Raw genomic sequence first — 12,442 nt, forward strand, 5'->3', positions numbered from 1 at the left:
TGGGCGGAATTGATCACTGCCGCCAGCGGCGCGTGCAATCCGTTCACGCTCCGGAAGCACGGCTCAAAAGATTCCCTGACTCGGCACGGCGGACGGGCCGCCGGAGAGTGATCTCGCCGGGGGACACGGTTACACCGAGAGCACGATAACAGCGCAGCGAAAGCTGTCAGGACAGAATGCAAATGGCGTGTCCGGCTGTATTTCTACGGCACCGAGAGAGATATCTCGTCACTGCGAAGTCATCCTCAGCTCAGCGCTCGTTTCTCCGCTAACATAATTGAAATAAATAAATAAATAAATAAATAAATAAATAAATAAATAAATAAATAAATAAATAAATAAATAAATAAATAAAGACGCGACGACACGAATAATTGAAGGTTACATTAGCTGACAGAGGTCGCATTAAAAGAACGTTTTTTTTTTTCCCTATGCGTACATACATCGAAGGTTATTACAAAGCAAGATTGTGGCACTGTAGGGCGTTTCCCACGAATTTTGTGCTCAATACGATGTATGTGACATTGGCGCTGACTGACCGAGATGCCAGTTTAGAGAAAGCAAGGACAGAGAAATTCCAGTTCTTGAGTATTTCAACTGCGCATTAAGTATACGTATATTTCTTACTTGACGCACATCTGTAAGGACGTCCGCTATTGCATGCATTCATATTTGTTAGGTTCAACAGGGGGGATCTCAAAGCGACCCTGTGTCTGTGGGCTATGAGTGGTGCATTGTAGAAGCTTTGACCACGGCAGTTCAGTAACGTCCGCCTAAATCTAACTAAACGAGTGCAGTAATATTCCAGCACTATCGAAATGAGGTGAGCATTCCATGCCCGCGACCGCCTGCTCAGCAGCAATTAGTACACGTACCAGAACCTGCGTCATTGAGGGTATAGTAAACGTAAAACCTAATGCACCTGGAGGCGGCCATTGTGCTTGTTTGCTAACTTTGCTGTGTTACGTGTTTTAAGCATTGCAGAAACCGGCCTCCATTTATATATTTAACTGTGTATGCCGTTGGGCAAGCTTTCGAAATAAACGAAAAAAAAAAGAACCTTAATGCAACGTAGAGCTCAGAATTCATTGCGAACTGCATGAACATACCATAAGGAGGAAGGCCAGCATTCTTAAACGGTAGAGATCTAATTGTGCATGACGTGGTGCCTATATCCTTTCTGAGCGTCCGTCTGACTTTCTAAAAAAAGATCGTTGAATCGTTCGTATTTTTTTTTTTTTTTGAAGGCCAGATTCACGCTGGAATACTTTTACATTTCACTGTGCAGCTATCGCGCAACAACAACGCTGGGCAATCAGAGCAGAGCAAGACTGCGCTACATATGGGCTCTAAACACGATAACGTCTGTGCACGTATTTTGGAGTTCAGAACGAGCTGCATATTCAAAGTATTTTGACAAGACAGCCGGTATGCTTGCGTGTGATTCTTCGTTGTCATGTTCGCAAAAATACAGTGTCGGCGACAAAAAGGAGGCGTACCTGACAATAACGACGATAAGCCTTAAACATGGCACGTAGCCGAAATTAAGGATGCGCCCAGAAAAGCGCGATTGGCGGAACTAAACACTCGAAAGCATCGACAATGTCAATGCGAGGAGCGAAGTGGCCGCGACATTTACATTTACCACGTTGTTTACGCAATACGAACTCTATAGCCCGCAAGATATGTATCTTCCGACTACTGTGACATAGAAGCTCTTCAAATGTTCACGAGAAGCGAAGTCGCTCTTATCTCGCATGCGGCAATCCGAAATTTCCCACGTGACATCAGTTGTAGCATAAGCTTCGTGCTGGTAGTTCGTTAATCGCCAGACGGGACCTTCAAACCGACGCATTATGCTAAGTAATAGGAAGTAGTTGCGCCGAGATGCGTTTGATTCACCCTGCATTCCCTTGAACATTTCATGGACTTTAATTCAGTTTAACGTTTTATTCACCGTTAATTTTCATTTGATTTACTTCCATACCCTTACTACTGACGTGAAGCACGTTAAATTCGCCTCGGAGTTTCTTTACTTCACATTAATTCATATCTGATCCACCTAATTATCGCTTCTAAACACTTGGCCTAGCCTTACTACATTAAGTCCCCCCTTTGAAGCTCTCTGCAGCTCACTTGTTGTTGCACCATATCCGGGATCGGCCCAGCAGACTTTCGGTAACATTCGCAGTCACGCCGCCAGTCACCGCGTTTTTGGACTTAGTTGGGTGAACTGAATGAAATTAGGTGAACTGAATGAAATACAATAAACTTAGATTTTTCCTGTAGATTCCAAATCTTTTAGTAGATTTTTAATAGCTGCACTAGAATTTCTAAAAGCATATTTCTTACGGTGGCAACTCTGCTTTGTCAAACATAAAAACAAAGTATATTTCAAGACTGCCAGAGAGCTGGTGTAGCCGGTGATGCTAATCTGACTGTTTTGCACGAATTTCAGACGCAAGATAAATGGACTCAAATATGAGTGAAATGTTTAAGAGCGGAGCTCTTTAAGCTTTTCGTTGCGCCGGGTAGAGCGAACAGTAATTACGATCATCATGAACCGGTACGTGCTCGCTTCGCCCTCTTCTTCTGCTTCGCTCCAACAACACGTGCGCCGTTTTGTCCGGCGTGGGATGCAATAACTCTGATGGGCGAGTCTGTTAAGTGAATAAAAATGTTGTAACATCACGCAAGAACTAGTCACGGGCCTAGAATCACTTAACATCGCGTAACAACTAGTCACGGGACTAAAAATCACGTAACATCACGTAACACCTAGTCACTTAACTAAAATCACTTAATGCCCCGTAACAACAATCACGTGATTAAAATCACGTAACATCACGTAACAACTGGTCACGTGAATATATAAATGTAACATTACGTAAAAACTAGTACCATGACTAAAGATCACGTAACATCGCGTGACAACTAGTCACCTCACTAAAATCACGCAACATCACGTGATAGCTGGTCACGTGGAATGTTCCCGCCATAAGCCGCGTAACAATTAGTCAAGTTACCAAAATCACGTAACATCACCTAATAGCTGGTCACGTGGCATGTTCTCGCCAAAAAACCCGTAACAGCTAGCCACGTGAATAAAAGCATGTAACATCACGTAATATCTAGTCGCGTGACTACAATCACGTAACATGACGTAACAGCTAGTTATGTGACATGTCCCCGCCATAAACCACGCAACAACTAGTCACGTGACTAAAATCACGGAACGGCTAGTAACTTGACATCTTTTCGCCAAAGCCACGTTACAGCTAGTCACGTGACTACAATCGCGTAATATCATGTAACTAGTCATGTGACTAAAAATCGCGTAACTAGTCACGTGACTAAAATCGCGTATCATCGTATAACTATACACGTGACATGTTCCCGCTAAGACCACGTGACACGCGCGTTGCGTAGAGAACCGAACAAAACCAGAGAATAATAACCAAGAAGTCTAGCCATACTTAGCACTAGTAGCAAAAACTTAGCATCTCTAGCGAAAGCCTGGCATTGCTAGCAAAACTTAGCTAGGTCGAACACAAGCTCCACTGTTGGTTTCAGCCTTGCGCCACATTTTTGCTTTGCTGTCGTAGATAAAGGTCGCGCACGTCTTTTTTGCTGCATACTATTTATGATTAATGGGATTGATAATGTGGTAAACAACATTACTAGAAAATAAATGGTATCACCGGCTAGACCAGCTTTCTGGCAATATTACCGCGTACTTTGTTTTTGTGTTTGACAAAGCAATGTTGCCAAAAATTCCCGTAAGAAATATGCTTAAATATGTTCTAAAAATTACACAGCTTTTGTTCTAATGCAGCTATTTGAAAATGTACTTATAGATTTCGAATCTGCAGGAAAAACACTCAATAAGCGTATTAAATCTCACGCCGTGCACCCAACTGTTAAAAAAAATTAGCTTAGCATGCACAAATGGCGCAAGGCTGGATTTCAGTCCTGCGACTAGTTCTTACGTGATGCTACGTGATTTTTAGTCACATAACAGACTCGTCCATCGTATTTTTTGTATTCTATGCCGCACAAATCGGCGCACGTGTTGTGGAAGCGAATGTGAAGTTGAAAAAAACGAAGCGAGCGTGTACCGGTTCATGATGATGATAATTCCTGTTCGCACTTGGTCCCAGCGCAACGAAAAGCTTGGAGAGCTCCGCTCATAGAAAATCATTTTATTTCTTACGTTAAGGACTGAAAATATTTCAACATTTCTAAAAAGGAAGTTTTATTTTACAGGTAACTTGTACATAAACAAAGAAACAAGGCGAGTGAGAACAACATATATGTCTGATTCCTATACGAATGGTTGGCTCTCATCTTTGAGGATTTCCTCAAGCAAAAGTTTCGATGGTGTGCAGGTCGCTCTGACCACGGCCGCTAACGTTGGAGCCGTGTCCCCGTCACGCGCCGGCAAGTGACCTTGCTGGCGGTTCGCTGTAAAGGACTCGCACACCATCAGCGATGTTGACTGAGAAAAACACGACTTGGAAGCTCACGTTGGCTTGCGATTGATTAACTACCAGTCCTCCTGCCAGACGCATAGCGACTATTCCAATTGTAGAGTATACATTACCGAATACTACCGTATATAACCATACATGTACATTTGGAAGTGAGCTAGATTTTATATCTAGGTGTCACTTGTCCCGTTAACAGGGAGGCAATCGCCGGGCAGATTCCGAGGGCTGACGTATCGGCCCCCCGAAACGCACCACGAAAGCGCGGACAACTTTAGAGTAGGTCCTTTTAGTGCGCCAGCGGACACCGGTTGTGGTCGAAAGACCGAGTCAGAGCCAAGAATTGATAACACAAACTAAATATATTCACAGTTAAGGCAATACAAGCATTAAACAAACATGCACACTCGGCTGGTACTAGTTACAAGTTCACAATATAACTCATATGGCGTTAACACAACGGGCACAAAACAAACAGATAACGCACTACAAATGCAATCTCATGCAATACAACCTATACAAGAACAGTTAAAGTCCTGAATATTCAACAGCGTATCCAGTCCACAATTCTTGGACGGAACTTGAATGCTTCTCTTCCAGGAAACACTCACGCAAACTCCAGCGCTGATCGTCGTCGTTCCCTTCCATCGTCGGTCCCGAATGTTTTTCTTCCAGGAAACACTCACGTAACTTGTCACTGCTCATACGGCGTCATCATCCGATTCTTCCAGATCGACGATCGACTGACCGCACCACACCATAAACACGTCTTCTTTGGCCGACGGAACCACACTCAACATAACTTCACCATGTCCGGACCGAGTGACTGTTCGCTGGTCGTCGGTGCACGCTTATATTTCCTCGTTCACGATTTCCAGAAGCGTCCAGTGTGTTGTTTGGCGTGGAGCACAGCCAAAGCTAGGGAAAGGGCGAGCTTCATCTCGACGGTTCCACTCGCGGCGGCGTCACTCGCCGTCGCATCATGATTTCCTTCTCGATCTTTCGAGACTTTGCCGGGCGTTTGATCAGAGACTGTCGGTTGGGGTGAGGAGACACGCTCGTGGCGTCGTTTGATACTTGTTTTTTTTTTCGTTGCGCGCGCTTGTTGAGCGAACGGCTGGCGCCGTGCTTTCCCGCTGCCGTCTGAAAGCAGCCGCGCACGCGCCTTGTTAATGCGCTCGTTTGTGACACCAGGTCGTAGGAGGTATTCCAACAAGCAGATTAATTAGTAGCTGCTATTGTCTTCAATCGTTGATGAATGAAAAAAAAGGAGCAAACCGTCAGCTGTCAGAACAGTTTCGCGACCTCAGGATGACGAACGCAGTAAATCATCATTGAAACAGGCACTGCTTCTTCAAGAAAAACTAGCTCCGCTCTTGGTTTCGCCACTAATGCAAGGTGCGCCACATTTTTGCTTTCCTTTCGTAGATACGGGTCGCGCGCGTCGTTTTTTTCTGCATACTATTTATGACTATCGAGATTGATAATTTGGTGAACAAGATTATTAGAAAATAAATAGCATCACCGGCTAGACCAGCTTTCTGGCCACATACATCGTTTTCGTGTTCGACAAAGCAATGAAGCCAGAAATTTCTGTGAGAAATATGCTTAAATATGTTGTAAAAGTTACACAGCTTTTGTTCTAATGCAGCTATTCGAGAATATACTTATAGATTTCGAATCTGCAGGAAAAAAAAAACGCCGAATAAGCGCTGAAAAATTAGCTCAACTATAGCACTTCGGGCTCAAGGCCGGAACCAAGTTGGCGGCCTTCCTTGTTCCTCTTTCTTCCTCTCTTTCTTTCTCTTTCTCTCTGTTTTTTCTATCTTTTTTGTCTCCGTTTATTCCATTTCTTTCTCTCTCTCACTATTTCGCTCTGTCTATCTTTTCTTTCTTCCTTTTCTCTCTCCCTTTATTCATTTCTCTCTTTCTGTCTTTCTCTCTTCTTTTCTATCTCTCTTTTGTGTTTCTTTCCTTTCTATCTCTTTCTCTCTCTGTCTGTTTCTACGTCTTTGTATCTTTTTCCCCTCTCCTTCCCTTTCTTTCTCTCTATTTCTCTTTGTCTTTCTTTCTCTCTCTCTGTACTCGTTCTCTCGCCCATCCCATCCCGCGTCGAACAAATCGGCACAGCGGGAGAGCGCGCGCCGGGCGCACGTGTTCCAGGAGCGCAGCAGAAGATGAAGAAGAGGACGAAGAGAGCGCGCGCAGTTCATGATGATGATAGTTCCTTGTCGAGGTGAACCGGGCGTTTGCCGAGCTTAAAAAGCTCCGTCGTTAAAAGACATTTTTTCAAGACCCACTTTTCCCCTTAATAGGCGGTTTCAGAACCCGTATAAAGAATAATAATATCTGGGGTTTAACGCCCCAAAACCACGATATGATTATGAGAAACGCCGTAGTGAAGGGCTCCGGAAATTTTGACCACCTGGGGTTCTTTAACATGTAGCCCAATCTAAGTACACGGGCCTCAAGCACTTTCACCTCCATCGAAAATGCAGCCGCCGCGGCCGGGATTCGATCCCGCGATCTTCGGCTCAGCAGTCGAGCGCCATAACCACTAGACCATCGTGGCGGGGCAGAGCCCGAATGAATAACTGAATGGTGCTATCCTCTCAAAAGATTACGTATCCAATCAGGCGTCATCATAAATCTTCGTAACAGCACTGTCGATTGAGAAGTTGCCACGCTTCATAATTTTTCATTGGCGATATGTTTGAAATGTTCAACATCACGTCTTGGTTGAGAACATTATGGGTCACTTTCCGTTCGACCATTCACGTTCCTGTTCGGTTTGCTGAAGATGTCGCCCTCCATAGACAACGTTTCAGCGCATGTCTTAGCGTTCATGTTCACCAGAAGCATGGTCCGCGTATTGACTGGCCAGTGCCGCTTTTCATTTCTCGCGGAGGACGCTGATTAATGGACAGGCTGGCCTAATTAGTCCTGCAGCGCGGTTAATGTGATGCATAATGAAGTGACAGAGTCCGCGGCAAGGCGATCGGCCGTCCGGGGCCGTTTCTGACAAAATTGATTTGCGGCGAATTTGTGCACATTTGTGCGAGAGCACACGTTGAAGGCCACGCGGGAAGAAGCGACCGTGACCGAGTGCCGTTCTCTGCACTGCTGCACCGGCAGGGAATGCCGTAATAGCACCATGTCACGCACCCCCGGTTCGACCGCTGTCCCGGGGTGGTCTTCCTTTTATTGGAAAATTCGCGTATCGCAAACAAGCAGGCGTACGTGCATCGCGACATCTGCGGTGAGAATAATCAATCGCCAAAAGGCGGCGAGCGACTGCCCGAAAAAAAAAAAAAAGATCGTATTCCTCAGGAGTATAACTCGTATTGAATGATGACGCGCAGCAAGGATAGCTGGTAGGTCAATTAGCAGCGTATCTTTCTGTTTATACATGTTTGATATTATTAGTGCGTGACGCGATTCATCCCAGCGCTGTCTTTTACGATATATCGGTGTTCGAGATACTTACCTGACAACACAACCCACACAAAGCGTCATTCCGTCACGTATATTATCGCAAATGTTTTCTTTTTCTGTGCTTCCGTGGTTTGTTTCATTGGCAAATAAAATATAAACGCGAGAATTATATCTTCGATGTAATGCAAGTAATTCGGAGGGTCTTTTTTCACGTGCCAAAACCACCATGTGACTAAGAGGCACGCCGTAGTGAGGGACTCCCGACTAATTTTGACCACCTGGTTTTTTTTTTTTTTTTTAGGTGCATCGAAATCCGAGTACACGGGTCTTCTTGATCGCCTCCACCGAAATACCGATGCCGCCTTGGCCGGGAACAGAACCCGCGTATTTTTAATGTAACGCAGCCTTTGCTGATCGATATTTCTTGGTGCCAAAGCCTCTATACTTGTCGTTACAAAGACGTGTGTAGTACAATTGAAGCCGTGGGGAAACTAATGCGATTTTCGAGAAGCTTCTTTAAAGATATTCTTGAAGCCGTAGCGAGGGGCGGTGTCCATAATCGGCGTCGTTTTTAGTATTTTGCATGCAGTGCCGCGCATTTTCATCGCACGTTGAAGCTATAGTGCCGAAATCAGAATTCATTTGATGGCGACGACCAACAAATTCAATGAGCGAAAGTGTCCTAGTGCTGTAGGCTGCGTGAGATGATACGGCGGATGATTTATGCTTGGTGCCGTAAACACCATTGTGACGTAGTGAACAAACCATGTACTTTTCGTTCGGCCCATCAGCTCCCTTAGTTTCTTTCTCGCATGCATTTCTTCTGCGCTTTCCTTGACCACAAGACAAGGCGGTGAAAAGTGTACTGCCAGTGAACCTTTGATATGGTGTTATAAGTTAATATAAGTTAATGCGAAGTGAGCCGCAACACATTTCATTGCTATTAAAGTGCACAATTTGCTACCCCCACGCTTAAACACACACACACACACTGTACGGTGTTCAAAATTAAACTTTATGGATTTCTTAAAATTCAGCACTCGGAGGTACGTGAAAACCACTTTTTCAGATAACTTTTTTATTCATTGGTACACAAGATGAGACAATAATTATCGCTGTCAGACGCCCAATTAACTGAGATTGAATAATGAACTTTTTAATGAGTGCAGCAAGCGGGAATGTTTGTATAGAAAAGTTGCAGACAGTAGCGTTTCCACCCAGTTCCACCTAGAATTCTTATAGCATGTCTGTGCCTCGAAATATCCTGCTGCAAAGTTTAATTGCGGTTTGCATGATTACGTATGCAAGACAGTGAGCACTGCAGGGCGCAAAGCTCCTTCTCGATGTGCCGCGGCAATTGCGCGCGTCGTTTAATCTGACAACGGATCGAAGGCATAGGTAGAGATGATAACGGTTACCCTTTTGCTACCGGCTGCTGATAGCAAGCAATGACTGCTCGTCACATCAGGGAGGCGCTTTGCGCCAGTTCTCACCGTCTTGCATGCGTAATCATGCAAACCGCAATTAAATTTTGCAGCGGGATATCTCGGGGCACAGACATGCTAGAAGAATTCTTCCAGGTGGATCTGTGTAAAAACGCGACTGCCTCCAACTTTTCAATACAAACATGCCCGCATGCTGCACTCATTAAAAAGTTCATTATTCAATCTCAGTTAACTAGGGCGCCCGACAGCGATAATTATTGTCTCACTTTGTGTCCCCCTGGATACATAACTTATCTGCAAAGGTGGTTTTCAAGTTCTTCCCAATACTGAATTTTAACAAAACCATAAAGCCTAACTTTGAACACCCGGTGTGTGTGTGTGTGTGTGTACACACACACACACACACACACACACACATATATATATATATATATATATATATATATATATATATATATATATATATAATTATTTGAACACGTTAGAATTATACGAACCGCCAAGAACATTTATTTTGTTTTATACGTTTAGTTCTTCAGCAGCAACGATCGTCTTACGTGACACAGGGAAAGACGGATGGATGGACAGTTTTCTTGATGAGCCGGCGTATAAATGCTTGTGCATCTAAAATAATCTGCTCCTGAAACTCCGGGTTTCTTCACGTCATAGGCTTCGCACTTATATGTAGCTATGCTCAAAGCGCGATAGGTGGGTGCTGAAAAAAAATTTTGTTTCATACGTTTAGGATTGAAAACATTTCAACATTTCTATGCCAGGCAGTTCTCCTAAGAGAAGGCATGTGTCTAAAAAAATTCAAAAGGGGAAGCTTTATTGTAGAGGTAACTTGTTTAGAAAAAGTTTATTTCATCAGAGGACGCTACTAATAGTAGGGTACAGTGTCGTAATCAAGGACAGTAAGACATACAAATGTCTAAGAACTTGTACATAAACAAAGAAAGAAGGCAAGTGAGAACACGATACACGTATATGTGTGACTCCTATACGTATGGTTGGCTCTCATCTTTGAGGATTTCTTCAAGCAAAAGTTTCGATGGTGTGCAGGTCGCTCTGGCACGGCCGCTAACGTTGGAGCCGTGTCCCCGCCGCGCGCCGGCACGTGACCTTGCTGGCGGTTCGCTGTAAACGACTCGCACACCATCAGCGATGTTGGCTGAGAAAAACATTACTTGGAAGCTCGCGTTGGCTTGCGATTGATTAATTACCACTCTTCGTGCCAGACGCATAGCAACTATTCCAGTTGTAGACTATACATTACCGAACACTACCAGTATATAATCATACATGCACATTTGCAAGTGAGCTAGATTGTATATCCAGGTCGTAATAAGCATTCCAAGAAGCAGATTAATTAGTAGCTGCTATTGTCTTCAATCGTGAGCTGTCAGAACAGTTTCGCGACCTCAGCATGACGAACACGGTGAATCATCATTGAAACAGGCACTGCTTCTTCAAGCAAGGTTAATGAAAACCAGCATATAATGAAGCCAAGGAAGCTATAGGGGACGTTAATTGCGCTTTTTTTAGTGTATTGTAGTAATTGTGATACAGATGCGAAGAAAACCCACAAAATTCCTGAAAAAAGCCCTCAGAAAGCCCTCAAGATTCCCTTCCTTCATTCATTGTTCAAGCAAGCTAACCTAGCCAAAAAGGTAACCTTGTTGACAAAAAAAAAAATGCTTGTATAAATGATTACGCATGGGAAACAAAACGGTTGCACTATAGGTTGTTCCAACACTGAGCAGGTAGAACTGTTGTGATCAGATTAGATAGCTATCCGGTCTTCGTGGCAGGTGTGCGGACGGTACTGGCCATTAGTTTTCAACACGGTAGAAAATTCCTGACGAAGGCAAGTGTTGGGAGGCCGACCCGTCAATGCAGGAGCTATGCTGAATTGCCAGAATCCTGCGTACTACACCGGTGCACGAGGAACGGCGATGGTTTCCGTATAATGAATGGTATAGGGACGGCTCGTATATTTTTGCGGATACCCTAACCGCAGCTCTCGAGCCGCGCTGACGAATAGTATATCGGCGGGTATTTTAGCCATGGTCGAGCGCAGCGGTGCGCTTACATCTCGGGGCTAAAACCACTAGGCCACATGCTCGTCTGGCGTATATTCTTCGATCAAGAAAGGCCACTCCCGTCCGAGGAGAACGCGTCGAAACTCTGCGCAGCGTGCACGCTCTCAGGAGGCCGTCTGCGATGAGCACGCGCATCTTACCGATAAGTGCGCCGGCTACGAGGCATCGGCTGCCAAACAATGAAGATCGATTGGCGGGGCAGCGCATGAAGGGGCGCATCTCGTGCGGCGGTTGTCGCCCCAGCCGCGCACCCCTCCTTCGCCCCGCGGCGACGGACGGAGCGAACGCGAAAGGCACTTCGGCGAAACGAGCTCGTACCGTTGCGCTATCTCCTCGACCGCGAGCTATAACGGGGTCAAGTGCAGTTGACGGTATACGACCGGCTGCGGTGGCACAGTCAGTAAAGGTTTTACCTGTTTGTTTTGGGGAAGCAGGGGAACTGGACAAGCTATTGCAATTTATAACATACAAACAGCGGTTAGTGAGCAGTCTCCACTTAGATTTTATCGGGGCAGCTTGCAAACTGTACTGCGATCACCAGGTATCTATGTCACTCCGTAAGCTGTCGTTAGCGAAGGCAGCCTGACAAAACTGCGACGACGAAACTTGTCCGAACCCGCTCATACCGCATTAGGGTAACATGTAGGGTCCCGGCAAGGGATGTATGCCTTTGTTTTAACGGCACGGCCGCGCAGTTGAAACACCACGGAGTCAGTAAAAGAACAAGAGAAAACTCTCCTAAAGAGCCGTCTAACGATTATTTGGGCCTGCTGACTCTTAAACGCGCACGCACTGCGCCAATACGACGAAGAATTCTTAAAATTATGCGCATCCAAAGTTAGCGGGCGTAAACTGACAGGCTTACAGAAGAATGGAGTTCGTGCTTTTATGTAAGCAAAGCCGTTTGTGTGCGCTATTCGTAAAAATTCATTAGCGATACTCTTATGCAGCTTTCTTACCTTCTTATTTTTGA

The sequence above is a fragment of the Rhipicephalus sanguineus genome, chromosome 1, assembly GCF_013339695.2.
Source record: "Rhipicephalus sanguineus isolate Rsan-2018 chromosome 1, BIME_Rsan_1.4, whole genome shotgun sequence".
Classification (NCBI taxonomy): domain Eukaryota; kingdom Metazoa; phylum Arthropoda; class Arachnida; order Ixodida; family Ixodidae; genus Rhipicephalus; species Rhipicephalus sanguineus.